Consider the following 18,677-nt stretch of genomic DNA (forward strand, 5'->3'; position numbering starts at 1 on the left):
GAGTCTTTACTATTTCCAAAGAACACTTTGCATGGCTGAATACTCTGACCTTTCGATCTTTTTGCAGTTTTAGGAAAATGTTGTAGAGTCAATCCTTGTCTTTTTCTCTAGTTCACACTTTTTAAACATTGATTGAAAGCCAGTTCTCAGTTTTAGCATCCTGGCTACCTGGGAATGTTGAGAATTTTCAAAATTATGAGGTCCTGTTTCCTTTTTATTTAACAGTTGTTTCTTCAATTCATCTCTCTCCTTTAGCATTTTACAGTAATCAGTAAGAAGAAGCCAGTAGGCATTCAGTACTTTTCTTGGAAATCTCTTTAACTATACAGTAAGTCCCTTACATACAAACGATTTTCATTCCAAGAGTGCATTCGTAAGTCCAGTTTGTTGGTAAGTCCAACAAAGTTAGCCTAGGTACCCAACTAATGCAATCGGCTATATAGTACTGTATTGTCATAGGTTTATAATACTTTTCACACAAATAATACATAAAAAATGAACAAAAAAATATTTTTAATCTTACAGTACAGTACCCTGAAAAGTACAGTAGTACAGTACAACAGCTGGCATACAGGGGCTGGCATCAAGTGAAAAGGCAAGAAGAGTTACTGACTGGAGGAGGAAGAGGAAATGGGAGATGGTAGAACTGAAGGATGGTCAGCGATAGGAGATGGAGGGCAAGCTGCAATTTCACTCACGCCTGATGTTGATGGCACAGGTTCTGATTCCTTGCTGGATTCAGTTCTATCTACCCCCTTGAAAAAATGATCCAGTGATGTCTGCATAGTAGCTCTTTTTTTCTTGTCATAGATGACATGGGAACACTGGATTGCATTATGAACTGCTGCTGCAACCTTCATGTACTGTTCTACGTTCTGGTCCTGTGCCTCAAAAACTAACAGTGCCTCCTCAAAGAAAATCCCCTTGTCATTTCCTGCATCGTGAATCTCTTCAGTTCTTCAGTTACTTCTCCTTCCTCTTGTCTCCCTTCATCCTTTCTCTGGGCCTCCACTTCCATCAGGTCTTCATTAGTAAGCTCCTCATGTTGCACAGCAAGGAATTCAGTGAAGTCGTCCTCTTGCAGATCTAGCTCCAGCTTCTCACTGAGGGTCACTAAGTTACTGAAGACCTCTTTGGACTCCTCATCCACATTCTCAGATCCACAAATTTCATGAACAAACTACGGGCACAGGTTCTTTCAAACCCCATTCATGGTGATGGCTGTAACCTCACACCAAGCAAAGTCAATGTTTTTTATGGCCTTGTAGATGTTATAATCCTTCCAAAATTGTCACAAGGTTGTTCCTGATTCATCACTTGCCTTTGCTGCCTGATGAAAAGTGTGACATAAATAATATTTCTTGAAAGTCGCTATAACTTCCTGGTCCATAGGTTGGATGAGCGACGTAGTATTTGGTGGCAGATGCACTACTTTGACGTTGGGATGAAAGTCGTCCATGAATGGGAGGTGGCCCAGAGCATTGTCAAACAGCAAGAGAATGTTGAATGGGATACGCTTCTCCAGTAAATATTTCTCTACCTCTGGGATAAAGTAATTGAAAAACCAGTTCTGGAAAATAGCCTGTGTAACCCAGGCTTTGGGGTTACCCTTCCACACAACAGGAAGAGAGCCCTTAGCTATGTTTTTAAGGGCTCTTGGTTTCTCTGAATGATGAACTAAGAGAGGCTTCAGCTTCATATCGCCAGAAGCATTGCCACCAAACCATAGAGTTAGCCTGTTTTTGCTGCTTTATAGCCTGGCATCAACTTTTCCTCCTCACTGATGTAACTTCGGTCTGGCATCCTGTCTCATCCACATTAAAAACCTGCTCAGGAAAATATGTGCCTTCATCAGTAATTTCTCAAAGTGATTTAGGAAATTCCCGGGCAGTTACCATATCTGCACTCTCTGCCTCGTCAGTTACTTTTATGTTGTGAATGTTGGCTCTAGCCATGAACCCATGAAACCAGCCATGACTGGCATTAAAAGATGCACCCTCTGATTCTTCGCCGTGTTTCTTCTTCAAGTCTTCATACAGGCTTTTAGCTTTCTCTTGAATCAGCATTAAGCTGAGTGGGACTCGACACTGATGCTGATCTTGTATACACACACTGAGGAGTTTCTCCATCTCCTCCATCACTTTTCCATGCTTCTTTGATATTATTGTCGGCACAGCAGACTTCACGTGTTCCATGATCTTGTCCGTGTTCTTTAGAATCATGCCAGTGGTTGAGTGATTCATGTTATAAGAATGAGAGATGTCTACCATCTTTTCACCTTGCTCCATTCTCTCAATTATTTTCACTTTTGTTTCCATCGTTATTTCTTGGCGCTTCTTAACTGTACCAGCTACATCACTGCTGCTTTTACACTTGCTTCTGTTCATCCTGGGCTTGAAATAAAGATACTATACTACTGTACTCCATACAGTACTGTATAGTAAAAGTACACAAAAGTACAACCACTTGTAAAGGGTGCATGTATGTGACAGTGGACACCAGACACGTGAACTAACATATGACTGGACATGCAAATGCATTTTTGCATCTTTGAAAGTTCACAGCTTGAAGGTTCATATGTAGCAGACTTACTGTATATTCAAGTTCATCACTTAAAATTCTGCTTTCCATATATCTCATGAGATAATTTTGCTAAAGTTTCTGTCACTACATAACAAGGATCCTTCTTCCTCTAGCTTCCAATAACATCACATGCTTTTAAGCTCTCACTGTTAGCATCCTATTGAATGGTAATAGCCTATTCAAAACAGTATAGGATTTCTCTGTCATGCTTCTCAGAAGTTCTCCAGCCTCTACCCACTGCCTTCTTCCAAAGCTACTTCTACATGGTTAGGTATTTATTACACCAGCATCCTACTTCAGGGTACCAAAATCTGTATTAGTTAATTATTTGCTTCTTAACAAATTATCACAATCTTAATGTTAAAAACAATGCACATTTATTATTTCACAGTTTCTGTGTGTCAGAAATTGAGCTCTACTTATTGAGGTCTTCTGGGGAAGGCTTCACAAGGCTACAACCAAGGCTTCAGCTGGCATGTATTCTCATCTGGAGGCTCAAATTGGGAAGAATCCACTTCTAAGCACATTCAGGTTGTTGGCAGAACTCATTTCCTTATGTCCTTAGGACTGAGGTGCCAGCTTCTTGCTAAGTGCCAGCTGGAGGTCTATCTCAGCTCCTAGTAGCTGCCCTCAGATCCTTGCCAAATGGACTTCCCAAACCGACTGCTTGCTTATTCAAAGCCAAATAGGGAGAGAGTTTCTTAGCAGTCTGTCTGCTAAGAATGTGGTCTTTCATTATAATGTAACAGAATTATGAAGTGACATCATATCTCCCATCATCTCTGTCATGTTCCATTGATTAGAAGCAGGTCATAAGTCCCACCACACTCAAGTGAAGGATATGAACATCAGGAGGTAGGATCATGAAAGGGCCACCCTAGAAGTCTGTCTACCATGGGTAAAAACCCAAAGTTCTTATATCCAAAACTAGGCTTACTAATTTTATAAATTTGATTTTTTTTTTTAATCTGTGAAATTTATTTCTTCTTTAAAATGTTTTAGTGACAATCACTCCCACTACCCAGAGACCCATGTAAGGATGATAATGATAAACTTTATAAAAATTTAAAAACTGTTCCTTAATACATTTATATAATAGTATTGATAATGACCATAGCTCTCTCAAATTGAAAATTAATTTATATATATTATATACTAACTTATAATTAATTAATACATTTTATATGATTACTAGTATAATTAATATATATAACTTAGAAATAGCAGGCAGTTAAAAATATTATCAATGTTGTTTAAAATGAATGAAAGAATGTCTCAAGTTCCACAAAGCAGAATCTATAGTAAAATATTCTAATTCTTCAACATGAAACACAATAATAAACCCATTAATACTCAGTTATTTAAGTGAATCTCCCCTTGCTTTTAGCTTTGATGATGTTTTCCACTTAATTTTCAGTGCATTTTAAAGAATAATTAATATAGTTAATATAAACCTTTCAAGTAACTGATGTATTTAATACTCAAAACTTCATTTGTCTATTTTCACAAAAGTAAAATCTAATTCAATGTACATTTCTCTTTCTCAAAGGTATTATTTTTAATTGAGTCTTGCAGATTGTTTTAATTAGCTTAGTTTTTCCTTATGCTCAGACTGTTATATTTCAGTCATCGTAGGATGATGGCTTTGTTTTGCATTTAAAATTCATTTTACGGGTTTCCCTGGTGGCACAGTGGTTGAGAGTCCGCCTGCCAATGTAGGGGACACGGGTCCGTTGCCCGGTCCAGGAAGATCCCACATGCTGCAGAGCAGCTGGGCCCGTGAGCCATGGCCGCTGGGCCTGCATCCGGAGCCTGTGCTCTGCAACGGGAGAGGCCACAACAGTGAGAGACCCACGTACCGCAAAAACAGAAAACAAAAAACAAAAAAACAACAACAAAATTCATTTTGCTCTGAAGTACAATCTTGCATAGAAATACCACAGAAGCAGTAGCATTTTAACCCTACCGTTATAACTCTAGGAGCAAGAGAAGGAAAAGAAACTTTAAAAATACACAAGCCCAAATGGAGAAGCAAATCTCAAAATGAAAAGATAAAAACTGAAAGTGTCTTTCTTTTCATAATGTCAGATAATTTTTTAATAATTTTAAAACATACTCAATTTTTAGAATCAAATGTCACAGTAATTTGGCCAAAGCTAAAAAATAGTTAAACTTTTAGGAATCATCAGTATGTAGACTTAGAAAATCATTATTTAGTGCACAAGGCCTAGGAAAAATTTCTGAGGTTCTTAATAAAATTTATTTACTCAGCTGAATTTTCTCTCACCACTGAATCAAAAAATGTAATCCTGAGGATTATTTTCCTGTCAATCTGCAAACTTTACTATAAAACATAATTATTTAAATTATATAGAATAGTAAATGCATTTTTCCATTTTTAACAGTAATGTCTGTTAATTATACACTATTTAGTAAACAGAAGATTACATAGAATAACATTTTAAAAGTTGCCCACAGTCACCTCAAAATAAGTACTATTATCAATTCCCTGTATAATTTCTTATATTTCCCTATGAATATTCTGTATCCAATCCTAATGTCTATAGTAGTAATGTCCAACAGAAATGTAATTCAAGCCCATATGTCATTTAAAATTTTCTGATACATTAAAAGATCTACAAGGAGATGATTGAAATAAATTTTAATAATATATTTTACCTGATATGTACAAAATATAAAACACGGGTGATACTTAATTTTAGGTCAAACTGGCTGGGTCATGGTTCTCAAATTTTTGCTCAAACAGTATTCTAGATGTTTCTGTGAGGGTTTTTAAAAATCAGGTTAACATGTAAAAAAGTGGACTTTGAATACAGCAGATTGCTGCCCACAATATGGGCCTCATCCTAATTTCCTTAAGGCCTAAATAGATTAAAAGACTGATCTCTGAGCAAGAAGGAATTCCACCAGCAGATGGCTTTTGGATTTGAGTTTCAATAAAAGCTCTTCCCTGGATCTCTAGCTTGATGGCCAACTAACACTGCAGATTTTGAACTTCCCAACCTTCATAATCCCATTAGCCAGTGTTTCTTACTTTTGAACTATATTACTTTTGCCATCAGGATCTGTTTATATGAATAGTTATGTTTATCCCAGATTGATTTCTCCAAGGTGAAGTTTTGGGAAAAAAGAGTCAAAATTTAATGCTAGTAATATGTATTGAAAATGAGCCTAAATGGCTGTGTTTCTGTATGCTTGCTACACATTGGGTTGCAAAATACCTTTAAAATGTCATATTTATTTATAAGAAATGTTCTGAAATTTAAGGGCTTCAGGCTAATATAATTTTATGAGCATTTTTTAATTAATTTATTTTTGGGCTGTGTTGGGTCGTCATTTCTGTGCGATGGCTTTCTCTAGTTGTGGCAAGTGGGGGCCACTCTTCATCACAGTGCGTGGGCCTCTCACTATTGCGGCCTCTCTTGTTGTGGAGCACAGGCTCCAGATGCGCAGGTTCAGTAGTTGTGGTTCATGGGCTTAGTTGCTGCGCGGCATGTGCGATCCTCCCAGACCAGGGCTCGAACCCGTGTCCCCTGCATTAGCAGGCAGATTCTCAACCACTGCGCCACCGGGGAAGCCCCGATGAGCATTTTTTAAAACAATGGGTTTGCAATTAACTTGTATCAGGTTAGTGGATGAGTTAGAAAACTTTGCTAGAGCTATCTCAGACATTAGTGCATATAACAGTAACCAGAGAGGTGTGTAAAACAGATTCCAGGGGTCTACCCAGCAAAGACTCATCCATACAGGATGCAGGACCCAGAAAACAGATGGTCTGATAAGCCCTATTATGTTAAACCTATAACCTGATACTTACTCAAACTGTTAACAAGGAAATCAATTTTCATTTCTCAGTGCTGTTAAATACTACTAGGTCAGCCATGGCATTTGTTCTGGGGGAAAGTACAGCTGTTTTTTGCATTTTTTCCAGTCTTTCTGTTTTGGGGCCTTAAAATGAAGTCTAATTCTAAATAGCGGTAATGGCTCATGCAAAATCAAAAGTTATCACTTAGATATACAGAATAATCAAAATCTATGAAAAGTTGAACAATTATTTCAATTAATCACCTCTCCTTTTTATCACTTTGAAAATTACTTGAAAATTGCTGATATGTTTCAAAAACCTGAAGATATCTTGTTCAGAATACATCAAAATCAGTAATTTTTAAATCAAATTTCTTGTGAGTTTTACATGCCAGGGAAACTTCTTCAGTATCCAAGAATACATACTTAATTAGTGGAAGGTCTGGGAAACCAAGCACTGTTAACTAAGCACTAAATATTTTTTTTAGTTTTCCTTTTCCTATTACCTAATTTCAAAGTTATTTATTTATATTTGCTATTTCCAAATTATTAGTATAAATAAAAGAACATGAGCCATGTTTCTTAAAAACTGTGTATAATTTATGAAGTCTTCCACATATACCAAACTTTCAAGCAAAACTTTTCTTCTTCATAATTCTTAGGTTTCATTGACAATTTCTTTGCAGGCCTTTGTCTGGCTTTTCAAGTACCTTTAAGGATTTATTAAGAATAAAGACTATAGCTATTAAGTAGTTTTTATTTCTTCTCAATATTTTAAGGCCTGGCTGAAATGATGCAGAATCTCCTCCAACATGACTCTTGGTTGATCTTGTATCTGGAACGTGTTTTATGAGATAGCCTCATTTTTATCCAGTCCTCCATGCATCATTCTTCTACTTTTATTATCTGTTCACCCAAAATTTGTTTGAGGGAAAGGAGTGTTATTTATTAATTTATACATTTCAGTAGAGATTTATGATATATTTTAATTCTACTTATTTATAGCTATATATGAAGCATATATAGTGTGTAACTCTACTATTCAAAAAAAAAAGATATTTTGAAGAGAAATAATTCCATGTGAATTTGTTCTGATAGTCGTTTCCTAATTACATTTTAATCTTTCCTTCCTGACAGTCCTTTTACCTGGAAATAACCTAGGGTCCTGGCTCTAAAATAGATGCTCAAAAATAAAAATCTGTTTAATGTATTTAACCAAGTTCATATTAAATTCGAGACTAAATAAGAAGTCATTTATTTTTTAAACAGTTTTTCCAAAATATGTCCATAATTTTGAGGGCATCTTGAAACTACATAAAAAATTATAGACTCCTACCAACCCATCAGAACATCTTTCTAAAGGCATACACATATAGCACATACTTTTTCCTCTGATATTTACAATCATCTTTTAAAATAATAAGAGGTACTGCTATTTTAATTTATGAATATAACTTTAAAATATTGTTATTGATATTTTATTATAGAATATAAGGATTTAGTAATTTTTACACACCTACCTCAACCTAAGCAATACCATTTCCTTAAATGCCCAATATAGATGAACTAGGTATTTGGGCTCAATCAATTTCTTTATCGCTGAGCCAATTAGTGGATAATTAGTGGATAATCACTCTGTAACTCTCCCACCAGATAGGTGGATGGGTAGATGGATGGATGGATGGATTTATTTATTTATTTATAGTTTTCTATGTACTTATCAATACTACTTCCAAAATTCTCAAACAAAAATTTTAAAACTACTTATCATTTTTGACAATATTAGACATATCAGGAAATCTCTCAGATTCTTTTTGGTTTCCTTTCTGGAGACATCCCAGGTGGAATCTTTTGTCCCCTTGCTCTCCATTCCTGATCTATAACTCTCATGATAAATTTTATTAACTTATTTTCTGTTTGCCTAACTTGTTTGCCTCTTTTGTTTTTAGATTTATCTCTTCCCTAGATTAGGGCCCTTCTCTGGTAGATCACTGATAAAGGGCTACTGAAAGATATAGTTCTTGCATTCTTACATGTCTAAAATATCATTGGCATATATTTGAGAGACAGGTTTTCTGATTATAAAAGTCCAATTTGGAAATAATTTTCTTTACAGAAGTCTGAAGACATAGATTCACTGTTGTCTACTATTAAGTCTTATAATGTGTACCATAAAACTTTATACATTTTATATGTTATCTATAATTTTTCCTCTAGTAGATTTCTACCTGACACAAGAAGTTCTGAAAATATATTAAGAAGTGACTTGGCATGGTGTTTCCCCACCTCGATTTTCTGTTAGATGTTTCCAACTTTTAAAAAATCATGTGTTGTATTTCTGGGAACTGTTTTTTATATTATTTATTTCAAATTTTCTTAACTTCAATTTTTATGGATTTTTACCTTTTGAAATATCAAGTAATCACATGATGAAACACTCTGAATATTTAATATTTTACTATTCTAGACCTTTTTGTAATTTCGCTGTGGGAAATATCCTTAACTTATCCTTCTGAATCATTTATTGCACTTTTGAGGTTGACAAATAGCACTTCATCCTCTCAGACTGTTCCTTTTAAATTACATCTTTTCAAATGGATTCAATACCTTTTTTGTATATTTGAGACTATTATACATATTACTAAAATGTTTCTATTTTCAACTTCCTTTTGAAAAAAAATTTTTGAATTCATTTTTCTTTATTTTGTTGTAGATTTTGAGCTCCTAAGTTTACATGGGGAAGAATGCTTTCATTAAATATCCATCATTTCTTTCTGGTCTTTTTTTTCTTTGAGAAGCACTAAAATCAAGTATCAGAAACTCTGTGATTATAAGTATGTTATTTGTAACCCCAGTTCATCAACAAAATTTGGTTCTTCTCCTTCTGAGAATATAAGGACCTGGGTATCTCACTTTCCACTAAGAAACCTTCTATTAATTCCTCACATTCTTTAGAATGTGGCTCCTAAGAGGATGTCTCTCCTCTTCTGTGGCTCTTGTTTCAGGGAATGGACCATATCTGCTTCAGTTTCTACATAGAATAAAATTTATGTCACCTGCAGAGTTTGAGTCAGTTTACTTATACCAACAAATTAAACAAGAAAGGCCACTGGGAACATAAATCTTCTTTTATAGAATTTTTACCAGTCCTTCTGTTCTCTCTATCATGTCTCAGTTCAACCATTCACATTACACAATGCTTTCCCTATCTGCACCTGGCCTTGGTTCTGTGACATGGATTAGCATTTTTCTCATTGCCTCCCCCATCTGTAGGTACTTGGTGTTCAGTTCTTTTATATTTGCTAAGTTCCCCATATTCTGTCTATAATTTGAGAATCCTCTAGACTTTCCTCTCCAAGTATTTGTCATTTAGGTTTATACTTGTTATTTCTCCATTTATATTTTAAGTGAAGTTAGGTAAGAAACAAAGGTAAACATTGAACAGAGGTTCAATCCACCGCTTTTAACTGAGGTCTTTCTTATAGTTCTTGGTTTTCTTTGCTTTCCCAATCTTATAATGTTTCTGTATATCCTGGATTTTTATGTGATTATAATCAACAGTAAAGAAGAAATCCAGGAAAAGTCACTATTTACAATGTTATTGCCAAATTTGTGTGCAGTTTTAAAATTAATTCACCTTAATAACTGATTCAGTTAGCATTTGCTGCCTAAGAAAACACCCCCAAAACTAACACCTTAAAATAATAATCACTTTGTTAGCTCATGAATCTGTGGGTGTGTAATTTTGTCTGGGCTTGACTGGATGCGCCTTCTAGTCAGGGCTCAACTTAATTATTCTCTGGTATCTCAACAGAGAATTATGGAGATAGATGATAAGAAACCTCTGATGCCTCTCTCCGGTGAATCCCTCATCCTCCAGCAGGCTAATGAGGGCTACTTTATGTGGTGGGAGAGTTTGAGGAGCAGAAGTGTGTAAACTCCAATGAATAAGCCAAAGCTATTCACCCATCATAGTTTTTATTGTCCCCTTACCAAAGTACATTACGTGGTCTAGGCTACATTCAAGTGGTAGAAGAATGGACTCCACCAGGTTATGTAGGAGGCTGCAATGTGACATTGCAAAAGTGGAATACAAAAATTGGTAGCCATTTCTTGTAATTTACCACATGACTATATGTTTTATAAGAGAAAACCCATTGTTATTGAATACTCTTAAAAAGAGAAATAAAAGAAAAATTTCTCAATGTTTATTTCTTGGTAGCCAAGCCAAACACGTTAATTTTTTTTCATATAGAGCTCTCTATAACTTGGGGATATAAATAGCCTTCACTAATTGCAGCCCACAGTCAATTACAAGTGGCTATTCCAGGGATAAAGGACCAGTGAAGAATATTCATAACCACCATCCCTATATAGAAGTATTTTCAGGTAAACACATTCCATTTCATTTCCAAAGGATGAGTATTTGCATTATAATTAATCTTTATAGAATAAAACATAAGGAAGCATTTATTCATAGAAAACCTGAACATTGATCATGGAGACAGTTTTTCATTACCTTTTCAATATGGATGGAGTTCACAAACACGGGAGGGATTCGGTTACACTGCTGCAAGCATAACACAAAAGAAATGTGAGATATGAAGTGCTAGTAAGTTATAGGAAAGCAGGTAACTAGTTTACTCCTTGGTTATACGTTCTACTTTTTAAACAAAGTATTTGTGAAAATGATATATAGAAATATAAGAAAATGCTATGCCCTCTAATAACTATTTCCTGGGAAATATATGTGAAAATGATGAAGAAAAGAAACTATTGGGTGAACACATATCTATGTAAATAAAGGGAGAAAAAAGGTAATATTTATAATGAAGTTGTAGAAAATAGAATATGTCATACAGGCACAGAAGTAATACTGTATCTGTAAAAGCCAATATGTTCATGTTAGGATTTTAACTTTTTTGCTTTGTATTTTTACTTTATAATTTATTTGCTAAAGATTATATGAAATATAAATCAGAAAGAAGACAATCATATGGTTAAGATGTAATTAAGATTTTAGAAAGCAAGCATTATGGAAGAAAAAAGAAAATCACAGTAGCCAAAATGACTTTTATTTGTAATGTAAAAGACACCACACTAGTATAAAAAGTCAGCCACATTTGAGCACACAAGTGTGCTTTTAGGACTTTCCTGGTGGCACAGTGGTTAAGAATCCGCCTGCCAGTGCAGGGGACACGGGTTTGATCCCTAGTCTGGGAAGATCCCACATGCCATAGAGCAACTAAGCCCGTGTACAACAACTACAGAGCCTGTCTTCTAAAGCCTGTGAGCCACAGCTACTGAGCCCGTGTGCCACAACTACTGAAGCCCGCACGCCTAGAGCCTGTGCTCCACAACAAGAGAAGCCACCACAATGAGAAGCCTGTGTACCACAATGAACAGTAGCCCCCTCTTGACGCAACTAGAGAAAGCCCACACTCAGCAATGAAGACCCAAAACAGCCAAAAATAAATAACAAAAAACAAAATCAGTCCTTTTGTTGATCTACAAAATTATAGAACTCTAAGTGAGGATCTTCCTCAAGTAGCACAAAACATTACCAAAATGTATTTTCTTTACATACTGAGTTGTACTACAACCAAAGTGATATTAACAATGGTCTAACAGTGATGAACTAAACCTTAAACATACATATATTTAAAAAGTACGTACGGAAGCTAAACAGGGAAATATTTAAAAGATAGCTAGCGCACGTATTAATGAAATATATCTCTCTTGTTACATGAAATATAATCAAAATGTTATTATTTAAGTTACATAAGGTCATGATCTTGTTTCTTTACTGCTATCTCCAGTGCCTAAAACATTGCCTGGTATGGAGTAAAAAATAAATTTTAGAAAAAATTAAATTATTAGTCTTTCATGTATATGCAGTTTCTTCATCTTTTCATAGATTTTGCAAATCTATCCTACCAGTAAGAGCTTATTAAGAACTTTTGGGTGGATCAAATTAGTATTTTCCATTCATTAATTAATAGTTTCATGTCAGACTTCAAGTTTTACATTGTTTTTTCTTAGCTGTGTTTACAAAAGTTTGTACTCTGTCCTGTATCTACATATTGTCCTGAGATGTAGTCCCCCTAGTTCTTCATTAAGCATCTGGAATGAAGCTGACCTTATCTCCCCAGTATTTCTCCTTCAACTTCAATAGCAAGATAGCATTGTGCTTAACATTCTCATTATCACTTGATTTCTGGTTATGTGAAAAAGAAAAAAGAGAAGTGTCCACTAGAAAAAACTTGAGGCTTCTTAAGTTATGTTTTTTAAATTTTAATTTTTAAACATCAGCCTTGAGGTAAATTGTCAAAACAAAATGCACATATTGAATAGTAATATGTAGACATAGATGTAGATGCAAATATCTCTGAAACCATCAACACAATAAAAAGAAAGTTGTCGTTCATCCACCCAAATTTTCTCTCTCCTCTTAACTTCTCACTGCTCCCTTCCCATTTCCAAGCAGTCATTGATTTGTTGTTGACAGTTTCTTTGCTATATATCAGTCTGTACTTTCTAGAATTGTATAGAAATGGAAACATATGACATGTACTCTCTATTTGTTAATTTACTACTTTATATCTTCCCCTAGTGTCTTGTGGTAATTCGCTTCTCCTTACACTGAATTTTTCTTCTTTTACTACTACTACTCTAAACTTTACTATTTCTCATCTTTATTTAAAATGTGGATAAAAATTAGTTGGTAAGAAAAAGTGTAGCACTTCTTAGAGAATGTATAAAATTTGAAGAAAAGGTAGTTACATGATTATGAAAAAAGAAAAGTATAACCAGCCGAAATCAACTCTGTTGTAGAGATAGTTACCAAACTTCATTATATTGACAAAATAATGGAGTTTGAAGGACATTTTTCTTTATGACAAAATGAATTCACACAGGTTTCTGCTTTTTAATATGCTTGAGGTAAGATATACATATTAATCGGAGAACCCTTGGAGAGTATCTACTGAAATTTCTGCTGCTAAGATTCATTGATTCCACAACTTACTAGTTTCTATGTATCCTAGTGAATCAGGAAAGCCTCAGGAGATTTTTGGAATGCTGATTAACACAACATTTAAGACTTTACAGTTTTAACTTCTTCAATGTATACCTTTCATAAACACATTTATAAACCTCTAAAATGAAGATGCAACAGTATGCTTACACACATACACATACACACCATATATCCACTCCTTATTTAGGTTTTGGGACAAGTCCAAATTATTATTGCCAAAGATATAAACCCTATTTGATTAATACCACCCAGTATACAACTGGTTCCAGATCAATATAGAGCACCTAACTATGTAAAATAAAGTTACTGTGCAGCCAGAGTATTTATCAAAAGATGAGTGATGCAGAACCAACAAATTGTAAGGTTTGTTAGGCCCATCAGCAATCTACCATATGATAGAAGTAGTATATCCAGGATTTATCATAAGCAGGAAAAGTGAGCAAACATGAGCTACGTTATTAAGTGACAGGTGCTAGGATTTTACACTACTCAGAACCTGATTAAGTTAACCTGTATGTTTTATTGATAGGGACAGAAGACATGAAACTCCTGACACAGAGACAAAGAGCTTTTTCATTCATGGCACAGCAGGCGGCATGAGATTCTTGTTAGCATTGATTCCTCTTATCCCCCAGGTCCTAAAGTGGTGATGCAGGAAGAAGTAGATGAATACTGTGCATATTGTACAGCATCACAGCTGAGAAACACTGACTTTTCTTATTCTGGGAGAAATATTACCTCAACCTTCCCAATTTCTCACTGCAAACACAACCCTGAGAAATGGCCCAAGAGTGGTTATAACCTTGCATTCTTTTTTTTTTTTTTTTTTTTTTTTTGCAGTACGCTGGCCTTTTTTTTTGCAGTTGTGGCCTCTCCTGTTGCGGAGCACAGGCTGCGGACGCGCAGGCTCAGCGGCCATGGCTCATGGGCCCAGCCGCTCCGCGGCATGTGGGATCTTCCCAGATCGGGGCATGAACCCGTGTCCCCTGCATCGGCAGGCAGACTCTCAACCGCTGCACCACCAGGGAAGCCCTAACCTTGCATTCTTGACACACCCAAGAACATATGTAGGAGCATGAGAAATCCATGGAAGATTTTTATCTCGCATGGTGTACGGTACACCATGTCATCCACCATTGTTTTGCCAGTGGTTCTCCCCCAGCTCACACTCATGGCCACGTGAGTCTTTACAGCCAGCTGACAGAGGAAGGAAAGGGGTGGTTTTGCCTCATACATGAGTTGGTTTATTATAAGGATACAGTTTCCAGTTTTTAAAAAATTGACTGCTATTGCATAACAGCTTAATTCATTTGTGTGTCTGAAAGGCCAGTGAATTTAAAAATCCTCTTAATGGGCATAGTTCCAAGAAGCGAATGTGGTCATCATATTGTGTGGAAAGAGAAGTGACCTGAGGTAGGACTATACCCTGATACATAGTCATTGGTGAATTGTTTGGCAAGTTGATCAATGGCCTGAAAAGAGAAAGATTGAAAGTTTGGTGATTTGGAGGTCTAGGGAGGAAGCATGCAGATGGATACATGAAAATGTATACAAAGTGTGATCTTTGTAACACATATTGACATCCTTCATAGAACATCCAACATAGAAGACGTTCAAGTAGACACAATGTCTTGGCCAGTTGATATCAGACAGCCTTTGTCATCAGCACCCTACGCAAATGGCCCAGTGTGCTCATAAACAGAGTAGCCATGGGAGCAAGGGTGGAGAATATTTGTGGGTCCAAAAGCAGGGACTCTCATACAACAGCAGTTCCCAACCTTTCTGGCACCAGGGACCAGTTTCATAGAAGACAATTTTTCCATTGACCGGGGGGGAGGGTGGTAGTTTGGGGATGATTCAAGTGCATTACATTTATTGTGCACTTTATTTCTATTATTATTACATTGTAATATATAGTGAAATAATTATACAACTCACCATAATGCAGAATCAGTGGGAGCTCTGAGCTTGTTTTCACTTGCCAGTCACCGATAAGGTTTTTATATAAGTCTACAAATGATTTATTATGGTCTCTGTGCAGTCACACCTCTCTGCTAATGATAATCTGTATTTGCAGCTGCTCCCCAGTGCTAGCATCACTGCCTCAGCTCCACCTCAGCTCCACCTCTGATCATCAGGCATTAGATTCTCATAAGGAACTCGCAACTTAGATCCCTTGCATGCTCAGTTCACAGTGGGGTTCGAGCTCTATGAGAATCTAATGCTGCCACTGATCTGACAGGAGGCGGAGCTCAGGTGGTAATGCAAGCGATGGGGAGTGGCTGTAAATACAGATGAAGTTTTGCTTGCCCACTGCTCACCTCCTGCTGTGCGGCCCAGTTCCTAACAGGCCATGGACTGGTACCAGGGATTGGGGACCCCTGTCATACAAGACTGAGATTGCATGGTGTCCTATGTTCCATCAACAGGGACAAATGCTAAACCCTCAACATACCATCTCTCAAAAATTCCAGGAGCCACTTCGTCATGACAAGTTACTTATCTTGATTCTTTCCACATGAATTGGATAGTGATTTATTTTGACTGTGAATGAGACATATATTTGGCATATGGGTTTACTTTTCTACCTACAAGACCTCATCTAGCACTACTTTCTGAGGTTTTGCTTAGTGTTTGCTTGAGAATGCCAGAAGCCACGAGAATCTGAAGAAAAACAGTTCCCCTAGAATATTTGGAGCGAACCTGGCCCTGCCAAACCCTTGATTTCAGACTTGCAGGCTCTACAATTGTGAAAGAATAAATTCCTGTTGTTTTAAGCCACCAAGTTTATGGTAATTTGTTACTGCAGCCCTCTGTAACTAATACAAACCCATAAACATGCTAACCAAAGATCAGAGGAATCTCCAATGGGTGAAGCAGAGAGGTGATAAGTATTAGTTGCCATTTTGAGAACAGCTGCAGGGATGAGGATCATTTCTCCTATATATCTTACTCTTTGAAGTTTCTCCAGAAAGAGTCCAACCAGTTTGTTAGTCCAACCACTTCCCATAATGGACTTGAACATTGCAAGAGAGGTTTTTAATGGGTACAATAGGGCCCAACCCAGATCCCCTTTTTGTATTGAGATGCTGATTCCTCCCTCTGCAGGGAGTGTTGTTGGCTTTGTGCTATAAACTGAGGCCTCTGAGAATTGTTCTTGGTTGAAAAGTTCCACCTAGCCAAGGTCATTTCTCTTGGCCCAGGGTGCAGTATGCATACAGTGACAGGTCCATGTACTACTGTAGCAAGGCTCAGATTCCTTGACTTAAGGTGGACAATTCTGAAAAGTCATTTTGGGTCCAGAACTCTGCATGAAGCAGTGTCTGCATCATAGTTCAACCTTTCATTGGAACAGGATGAACAGAAGAGATAAGTTGCACATTTTCCTTAATTACTTTTGATAGCTCAGAATTATTATATATTTATGCTAATCTATGTAGAAACTGGGAAATCAGGTAATCCATAATTTTAATACAATTTTATACAATTTTAACAATTTAGAAGTTTTTCTAATAGAAAACAAAAAATTTATAGACATTATTCATTAAATCTTTTTTTTCATGCTGCGAAATTCTCAGCCTTCTAAATTTTTTACTTCTCATTGGTGGTTGAATATGCAGGGAATGTTCTGATTTGGGACCATACTCTCTACTGTCCTGTTTCTAAACAATCATATATTGTCCAACGGCCAGCCTTTGGAACCTATGCAGAGCTCTGAAGGTGATATTTATTCCCAGCTGTGTTATTAAGAATTTAAAATATTCAAAGAGATGGATTCACTAGCTTTGTGTGTGAGAAGGAAGAAAAATAAACTCACATGTTTTCTTTCGGCATAATATTATGTATGCCTCCTCTTTGTGGTTTTTTTCCAGGAAAAAAATCATTGTCAATCTTTATGCCTCTGGGGCCTTTCATTTTCATGAATTCATCGAATAGCCTCTCAAGTGTTTTACAGAAAGTAACATACAATGTCCTATACCACTGTCATATTTGCATTTAAGTGGTGCATACATTTGTTTATGCATTTAAACCTTCAAATCAATAGACATATTTGGAACATATTTCTGCAAGTATTAAATTATAATCTTAAAATATATTTGTGAATAGATGCGATGTTTCACTGTTTTTTAAATTTTATTTTAAAAGCATTATTCTTTAAGGAGTATGCTGTGCTGTGTTTGGATCACTAAATAGTAAGATGAATTCCCCAAAGAGATTATCTGGATCACTGGAGGTTTAAAATGTAGGCTAATTTCGTTTAAAGAGTATTTGGTATCTGGAATATTTTCAGTGACTTGGATAAAGGATTTAGTGTAAATATTCTTCAAATTTACACTGATTCACAGTAGTAATAATAGTACTTTAACTTTCATATAAAAATTACCTGAGTAAAAATCTTCCACATTAAAACTTTCAAAAAAAGAACTATAGATAATTATGCATGTGATTTTAGATATGTCTGAAGTTCATATGTCAGTTAAATGATTCAACAGTAGATAACCGAAGGTTCAACAATTGTCTCCACTTGGAACAAAGAGAAGGTCATGTTGTTTTGGATGTCAGAAGACCATTACATATCCTTCAGTCTGACCAAGTAGAAAGGATGAGGTGAATGCTATTAGGTCCGTTTCCTCACAGAGATTAAAAACACATGTTATTGACTAGATAGACTTGCACTGACTTCCAACTACCACTTGCTGAATATGTAACTTGGTCAAGCTATTTAATATTTTATGATCTGTAGTTTCAATTTGCATAATAGGAGTAATAGAATCTATCATGAATATTAAAGGTGATAACCTATGTAAAATGACTAGTGCAATGTCTGACACACATGCAGATATTGAAACCACTTTATATTTTGTCCCTCGGGCTGTTACAGAGTATCTCACAGGCCTGACAACTAAGTTGTTAAAAGCCTTGATATGTTTACAAAAGTTATGTAAATGTTTAAGTAAGAAAGGAGTTCAGAATAAGTCAAAGTGTTTAAGTATATGTATTTTTCCAAGACATAAATTAAACTTGTTATTCAAAAGTATGCTTTTGGTAAAAATGTGTTAAAAATGCCCTTTTCATGAGAAGTAATTTTATACCACACAACTATGGAGAGAAAGTGTAAATGATGAAATTTGGGTTACATTTTTGTTCAACAAGGAATCAGAAGTAAGACACTTAAAATACCTCTTGCCTGTGGAGTATGACAAACTGTCCACCCCCCCAAAATCAATTT

At 35.9% G+C, this 18,677-nt stretch overlaps 1 long non-coding RNA gene across 1 annotated transcript in view; it reads left to right on the forward strand.

Annotated features, from left to right (window-relative positions):
* LOC141278701 (uncharacterized) overlaps positions 1-14,042 on the forward strand; it is a 220,931-nt gene extending 206,889 nt beyond the window's left edge. The window contains exon 6 of the long non-coding RNA XR_012331750.1: positions 13,977-14,042. This is a non-coding gene — a long non-coding RNA (uncharacterized lncRNA). The remainder of the gene's footprint in view (positions 1-13,976) is intronic.
* Positions 14,043-18,677: the final 4,635 nt, after the last annotated feature.

The sequence above is a fragment of the Tursiops truncatus genome, chromosome 5, assembly GCF_011762595.2.
Source record: "Tursiops truncatus isolate mTurTru1 chromosome 5, mTurTru1.mat.Y, whole genome shotgun sequence".
NCBI classification, from domain to species: domain Eukaryota; kingdom Metazoa; phylum Chordata; class Mammalia; order Artiodactyla; family Delphinidae; genus Tursiops; species Tursiops truncatus.